At 34.0% G+C, this 8,460-nt stretch overlaps 1 long non-coding RNA gene across 2 annotated transcripts; it reads right to left on the bottom strand.

The window, feature by feature from the left end:
* Positions 1-550: 550 nt before the first annotated feature.
* LOC127118076 (uncharacterized) lies at positions 551-2,501 on the bottom strand. 2 transcript variants are annotated; one of them, XR_007802086.1, is made up of 3 exons: positions 2,356-2,501; positions 1,787-2,245; positions 551-876 (listed from the first exon to the last, which is right to left on the bottom strand). It is a non-coding gene; the product is annotated as an uncharacterized LOC127118076 (long non-coding RNA). The 2 variants fall into 2 exon arrangements; XR_007802087.1 differs by lacking the exon at positions 2,356-2,501 and having other exon boundaries at positions 1,787-2,355.
* Positions 2,502-8,460: the final 5,959 nt, after the last annotated feature.

Genomic DNA, 8,460 nt, shown 5'->3' with positions numbered 1-8,460 from the left:
CACAACTTTCATCTGATCACCTCCTCATGTCTTGTGTCATTGCATCTAGCCATTGTTCACAAATTCAATTCATGCCAGTGATGTTTGGTTCATGGACCTTAGTTAAGTTATGTCCATTGTACATTTTGGTTCATGCTAGGGTTTTCGGTTTATTCAAGATGTGTCATCGGCCATTCTCTCATGTTCATGTCATTGGATCTTTAACTTTGGTTCTAAGCCCGTGGTACTTTCAAATTGTTAGGTTTGGGATCATTGATTCATGTTTGCATTGATGCATTGTTTATCTTAGTCCATTGCTTATGTTGGTCCATTGTGATTCTAAGGGCTTGCGTCCTTGATTCATCTATGAATTTTGGTCCATTTGGTTCATGTATTATCATATGCTTATGATCTTTATGATTCAAGTGATCAAAAGTTTTTGATTTGGTTTCTTTCAAAGTCATTTAAAAAGGCATGTCCATAGTTCATCATAGTGTTCATGTTTAAGCCATTTCAATCCATTGCAAATCTTAAAGAGTCATAGTCATTATTCATCTCAATTCATTTCAAGTAGTTCATACAAGATTGTCTTATTCATTTCAAAGCATGTCAAGATTATTCGTTTCATTCAAAGTACCATTTCAATTCATTACATCACAAGTGTCGAAAATGGAAAAATTACAAAAGGTGGAAATGTTGATCAAATGTTGACTTTGGTCACATTTGACTTTTTGGTCAACTTTGACCAAAGTCAACCCAATTTTCCTAAGGTTCTAATTCCTATAACCCTAATCCTAGTTCCATCTTTAATCTTCATTATTTGATCCTTGACTTTTGGATTGTTGTATTTTGTACATGATAGCCCAAAACCAAGTCTTGTTGTCATGTCACATTGTCCTACATAAACAAGAGGCAAAACATGAGCCTAAATTAGAACATGAACTTTGCAAACCATGGCATTTCATCATTAGCAATCATTAGCATCATTAGCAATCATTATTAATCATTAATATCAATCATTAACCTAAATCATTAATGTTGAACAATTAATTCAGTTTCATCCAATCCATCGATTTCTAACAAACCTGTGTCCTAGTTCATTCAACCAAGCCAATTCCAAGTAAACCTACATAATACATTCCCAAGTGCAATCAGTTCTTTTCATCCCACTGTAAGTATAAGCATACAAAACATTAACACATAAGTTCAACATTTCCAATTGGCTTCACTTTAATTTGACAAGCATTACACAAGCAATTAACTAATGGAATTTACGAATTCAAACACATAACGGAGTTAACCAAGCTAATAACGAGTGTCCAATTAACATTTTATCGAATATCATCTTCTCAAGCAGCATATTCAATTTTTGAACTTTTTCATTTGTTAACAAGGATACATACTCTCCATGGCAGGATTACTTTTTGTAGCCAGTTCAGAATTACAGATTATCGCACAACAGTAGTGTAAATCCCAACTAGTTCTAACCTAAGCCAATCACACTAACTAAAAGATTTTCATAACTAACTAATTGAAAGGTTTCTAACTAATTTCCATAACGGAATATCCAGATTTGCAACTAACAGAAATTAACCAACCTCAAATTCATTTACCATTAGATCCAAATGCATTGGAAAGGTAGCTAACTAACATGATATTTGATTTTACATTTCAACTTCATTTCAATTGAATTTAACCCCCAACTAACTTCTCAGTTTTTAACTAACTGCATTTCAATTTAAATTTCGGTTGAATTTCGCATTGAATTTCATAACAGAATTGTGGGAAACTATAAAAAGAGACTTACTGTGATTGAGAGGGATGGGATCATTTTTTACACAAATAGAAATTCCTCACTCTTCATCCTTCATTCTGCTTCACATCCTTCATTCAGTTTCACCTTCATCTTCCTCCATTTTCTGAACCACAACAGAAGCGTACCAAAGATTCAAGAAGAAGCAGGTGTAAAACAATTGAAGAAGATTGGAACGAGAGAAGCTCACTGATTTTGGAGAAGCCTTCATCTTCGTTTTGTTGCGCAATTCCATCTTCAATTTTCGTCGCAACATATTTCAACATGACATCTTCATCTCCATTCAATGATATTCACCATCGCCACCTCAAATCAGGAACACACGAACAACAACGACAATTCTTCGTCGGCCTCATCATAACGGAACGCAACTCTCTTCATCAACCATGCACGAATTGACGAACGCGATGACATGAACAGGAGAAATCGAAGAGGAAGAACATAACGAAGAACCTACAACAGAATCCCATAACAAGCTGCTCAAGAAATTTCGAATTCAACAGACTCCGCAAATAAGTTTCAAACGAAGATCAGAACAGAAACAGAGGGAAGAGGATTAGAACCCGAGATCTGCGCGAAGAAGCTTCAAATCGGAATTGATGATTTGGTGTTCCTGTGCGACCCGGGTCGAAGGGTTTGAGGAATTGGGCTTTTTGTTTTGCCCAAACAAATTTCACACACCTCTCAGTGTTCGTAACTAGAGGGTCAAAAAAGCCTTCTTCCCGCTAACAATCAGGCTTTTTTGATAAAGCCCTAACAATTAAGCCCCTATTTATTCCCATTTTTTTAGGCCCCCTACTAAATCAATAGCTCTTTGGCCCCTTATTTTTAAGGCCCCTCATTTTTTTTTTAAAAGGGTCTAAATAAGGGGCTCAAAATATAATTTATTTGAAACAACATATTTTATTTTTTTAAATAAATATTTTTGAAAACTACTTTTTTTCAAAAAAAACCTTATTTTTTCAAAATAAAAAAAACATTTTTTTTAAAAAGAAACATAATCGATTTTTTTAAAGTATTAAAATTTTTAGTTTTTAAAAAAAAATGATATTTTTGAAAAATAAATAAATAAATTTTTTTCGTAAAAAAAACTGATTAATTTTTTAAAATGAGAAAGGCGGTTTTTCTTTAAAAATAAAAAATCATTTTTTTTTGGAAAAAAGTCAATTCTTTTTTAAAAGAAAAAAATATCAATTTTGTTTTGAAAATAAACAATCGATTTTTTTTGAGAAAAAAGTCGATTTTTCATGAAAGTAAAAAATATGATTTTTTTTGAAAAAAAAATTCAATTTTTTTATATATAAAAAAAGTCGATTTTTTTGAAAAAAAAAGGTGATTTGTTTTTGAAAAAAACCCGAATTTTTTCGAAAAAAAAAACTGATTTTTTTCGAAAATAGGAAAAAAAAGTCAAAGTTTTTTCTAAAATAAAAAAGAATTGATTTTTTCCAAAAAATTAAATCGATTTTTTTAAATAAAAAAGTTTAATTTTATTTGAAACAAAATCAATTTTTTCCTAAAATAAAAAAGTTGATATTTTTTGAAAAAAATGATTTTTATGAAAATAAAATAATAAAATAATTTTTTTTTTTTTAAAAAACTCAATTTTTTTCTTTAAAAAGTGAACATTAAAAAATGATGGGGCCTTAAGACTTTATTTGAATTTTATGGGCATTTAGTTTAGGGGGCCTATATATTTTGGGGCTCATTTATTTTTAGAATTTTGGGGCCCCTATATTTTTGGGGCCTTAAAAGTTAGGCCCCGGCCCCCTAAATTGACGACTCTATTCGTAAACCCCAGGTTGGCCCATGTCTTTTCTTAATTATTTCTTAACACTTGATTAGAGTTTTAATTTATTTCTTAATCTGTTTTAATTCTAATTTGTATTAATCTTGTTGAGTAGATTAGTTTAATCTTGTTAGAATCAGGTAACTTCTTGATCTTTAGATTTTATATATTAGGATTAGTTCATTAATCATTTGATTAGTTAATTAGGTTTAATCAAGTTTTAGATTAGATTTAGTTTTTTCTTAATTTTTCAGAATTAATTCATAATTGATCTAACCGTGCCATGATTAGAATTAGTAGTTAGGCTTTGATAATTCTTTCGTGGGCTTTGTTGTGATTAATTTGGTTAATGGTTGATTTCACCATGATTATACATTAATTTAACTTTTGACCATTAGGTTTGTTGATTCATTTTGTGAAATGACCATTTTACCCCTTAGGGGTTTATCTTGATATTTTGACCATACAAATGCATGCTCCCCTAGGATTAATTTTAACATAGAATTTTTAATCAAGATTTTGACTAACCATGACATGATCCATTAGGATAGTCTGATTTAAATCTAATCATTAGATTAGGTTTTAACCTAGTTTTCTAATCAAACCTTAACCATCCGATTAAGTTGATCAAAAGAAAATTTGATCAATTAAATCCTTTGAACTTGTATAATCCCACGATCTAAATTGAGTGACCAAAATACCCTTGGTCGCTTAATAAGACTTTTATTCTAAGTTGTAGAGCTCGAAGCCTCAAGTCAAGATTCCCAATCAAGGCATCCTCAGTCATACCAAGCAGCGGATTATACAAGTGCTTCAAAGGTGGAAACTGCCAAGGCTTGTTAAATCAAAGTTAGAATTGTATGGCATGAGCCTTAAGCAATAGAGAAGGAGTGGGACTGGAGAATTCCTACCCCCATGCTGAATATCTTTGTGAGCTACCCTATCTATTGCTACCCTATTTATCGATCAATCATTCTCCATTCATGCTATCAATACCATCTTTATGAGATCAATTATACTTCTCCTTGGACTCCTTGTCTATCCTTTTAGGACGATTTAACGACAGTCCACCTCATCAATCGAGAGTTGTTTGGCTCATATCCGAATACTTAATTCATTCTTTTTGGCTAAGATGCCACTTTTATCTTCGATTAAGAGTTTATCCCCTTCTTGGGTCCAAGATACTATTCTTATTTGATCTCAAACTGTTTGTTCCCCATCCAGTGATATATTGTTTCCTTGTATACGACAATAATTTCTCTTGGGCACCACTTTTACCCCTTAAAGACGTTGTAGTACCAATTCATCTTGTGAATTGAGAGTTGTTTGGCTCGTATCCAAACATTCAATTCATTCCTTTGGTTGAGAGGCTTGTTTACTCTTTGATTCCAAGTACCATCCAGTTGTGGGTTCCCTTGATACCTTTATGTTGGTACAAATTACACTTTTCATCATTGTATGTCTCTCTCTTCCTATTCTCGTGGTTCCGAACTACGATTTCTCTGACTTTTTCATTGCACAATGAGAATACGTAGGCATGAGGATGCAAATCCTTGGCGAGCATACCCTTAATCGTTTCTCCTCTGCCTTAGGGCACCGTCCATATCTTTCACAGTCCATTATCTACCTTCGATCATAAATCATTCACCCAGTGACATATTATTTCTTTGGCATCAAAATACACTTTCTTTGGAATCCCATATATACCCTTTTAGGACATCTAACGTAAAGTCTGCGTTTCTATCTAGAGTTGCTTGGTCCGTTACCCAAACATCTCTATGGTACAAATCTCATTTCTATTATGGATTCCAATATACTTTCACCTTTTTGTTTCAAACAATACTCCCTCAGTCACTTATCACCAGCTATTCATTTCTGTATCTTTGATCACTTCATTTCATTCATCTCCATGATGCATTCATTATTCTACCTTCCTTCACTCCATGTGATTTATCTATTCTTTGAGCCGAATACATTATACCTTTGTGCTCCATCTTGTACCTCCTTGTGAACCAAGAGTTGTTTGTCTCGTATCCCAAACACCTAATTCCTCTCTTTTTCGGTTATTTCAATACGATGTTGTAGGCCCTCACTTGTTGGTTCATACCAATTTTACTCTTGGGTTTATATCTTCACCCCTTGTTTGAGTTCAAACAACATAATCCTTTGGTTCAAGCCATACTTTGATCACAATTCTTTTCACCTCCCACTTCTAGTTCCTTGAACTACGAAGCTCTAAATTCCTCATTGCACTATGAGGGTACGTAGGCATGAGGGCCCTAATCCTCACCGAGCACTTTATCTATTTCTTTCCTTCCCCCATTCTTTTGTCAGTAATATTTAGATATAACACCTATTCGAGTGAAAACAATCAAAACGGTTCCCATGGATTGCCATGGATGTTTGGGGTGCTAATACCTCCCCCCTGCATAACCGACTTCCTTACCCATCATATCTCTTTCCCCCGGGTTTTATAGATGTTTTCCATTTCCTTCTGGAATAAATAAAATTCGATTGCGACTCTGTTGTATGTTCGAGCGTGCGATACATTTGGGTATATTTCCGCTAGCTTTACTTAGTGCTTTCTCTTTTGGAACAATTGAGATTGGTATATGATTATCAATTAGGTTGGACCGCTGTTGATAATGCTTTTGTGAGATTATTCTAAAGTATGTATTACCTAGGACTAGGGATACCCTGTAGGAACCAAATCGTTCTCGATATAATAAGGCTTAATTTCACCATTAATTTTCTATGGACATAGAGATTAGGGCTGAATGATTAAAGGTTTTCTCACCAAAGCATATGGAGAACACACCCTTTAGAACTGGTAGTAATAAATTGATATTTGTTGATGCAATAGTGACTCAAAGTTGTTACAGGGACAAATCACACACCTTCCCTAGCATATTATTCTATCTTGAAAAACCTTTTCAGCATTATTTATTTTATTTGTAATTATTTTTATACAATTGAATCTAAAACCCCCAACACAAGTTTTTGTTTAATTGAACAACAATTAAAACTCAATATTTACGAGCAGTCCTTGAGATTGACATTCGGGGAACTTTCCTCATCATTACTATAAAGACAAAATAGTACACTTTCTATTTTTCTGATCAAGTTTTTGGCGCCGTTGTTGGGGACTGCCAAAATATTGAGTTTAAATTTAGTTCAATTGAAATTTTGTTGCTTTGCAACTAAAATTTTATTTCTGTCATTTAATTTATTTCGACCTTTATCAACTAATATGTCTTTGATATTTTATACGAGGTAAGACCTCAGCTGAATTTCCTTTTAACACAGAAATCGAAAGAACTTTGCGTGCAAGACTCAGACAAGCTAGATTAGCAAAACTGGAATCAGATAAAGAGCAACCAACCGTTCATTCAGAGCAAGAAAAAGAACCAGAACGAGATGCAGAAAGAGAGGCCGAAACGATGGGTGAAAATCCACCACCACCGGAAAGATTATTATGTGACTATGGGACGATAAATGCACCAGCGCGGTAGGCTAACTATTGTGAACCAATCGATGAGTATGCCAAACTTTCAGCTGCAACCCAACACTATTAATCAACTTGAGAGGAAACCTTTTTCGGTAAAAATCAACTAAGATGCAAATAAGCATTTATACAGGTTTCTAACTGTGAGCACCACTCTCAAGATAAAGGGGCACACTGAAGAGGCAAATAAGCTATGAATGTTCTTTTTTACCCTATCTAAAGATGCAGAAGAGTGGTTCTGCTCATTACCTGCTTGGAGTATTACCACTTGGGAACAAATGAAAGCCGCTTTTCTGAATGAGTATTTTCCGACTTCAGTTTTCCTCCGGAAAAGATACGCCATCATGAATTTCAAACAAAAAGAAGGTGAATCACTTGGTGATTCATACAAACGATTCAAGAGGATACTTGTTGCTTGTCCTACACATAACTTGGATCATATGAAGGAAATGTAGATGTTTGTCAATGGTCTTTGACTGAAAACAAAATAATTGATTGATACAGCAGCCGATGGCTCATCAAACTTTTTAACAACCATATGTATTAAAAAGATCATTGAGGCAATAGCTGCAAATGAGCATTTGGAGTTATATGATGGGTGTCCAAGCAAATCCAAATGAACTATTAATTTGAAGCTTGAAACAAATAAAATCAGGGTATAAGACACAGTTGCTGCAGAAGTAGAGAAGAAACTAAAGACTATGAATATTAGTACACATCAGGTAGCTTAAATTCAGCCAGTCCAATGTGAATTGTGAAATTTGTGCAGGACCTCATTTGACTGTATACTGTGTTGCAACTACACAACAAATTGAAGAGATAAAATTTTTGAAGCAGAACAACCCTTATTCTAACACTTATAATCCATGGTGGAAGAATCATCCAAATTTTTCTTGGAAAGATCAGCAAGGGAATGTTCCAAAGCAGGGTCCCATTCAATATCAGAACCAACCACAACAGTACCAACAGCAGCAACAGTACCCACAACAACATCAGCAATATCAACAACAAGCACCCAAAAAGGCCGAGTGGGAACTTGCCATTGAAAAGATGGCTGCTCAAAATTCCCAATTCCAAGAGGAAACAAGAAATAATCACAAGAACACGACCGCTTCTATCAAAAATCTTGAACTTCAGATGGGTCAGATAGCACAACAAATAGTAGGTTCTCAAATACAAGGCTCCTTACCAAGTGAAACAGTACAAAATCCAAGAAATCATGAGAATGTTAATGTTGTCACGACAAGAAGTAAGAAAGCTGCTAAAGCTGAAGAAGTTATACCACCAGTAAAGCCAATTAAAGAGAAAAATAAAAAAGAGGTTAAACATGTGATTAAGTTACCCTACCCTCAGAGAGTAACAAAGAAGGAACCTAGA

Source organism: Lathyrus oleraceus, chromosome 2, assembly GCF_024323335.1.
Source record: "Lathyrus oleraceus cultivar Zhongwan6 chromosome 2, CAAS_Psat_ZW6_1.0, whole genome shotgun sequence".
Classification (NCBI taxonomy): domain Eukaryota; kingdom Viridiplantae; phylum Streptophyta; class Magnoliopsida; order Fabales; family Fabaceae; genus Lathyrus; species Lathyrus oleraceus.
The sequence above is the reverse complement of the archived record's forward strand: the minus strand, read 5'-3'. Positions and strand labels throughout refer to the sequence as shown.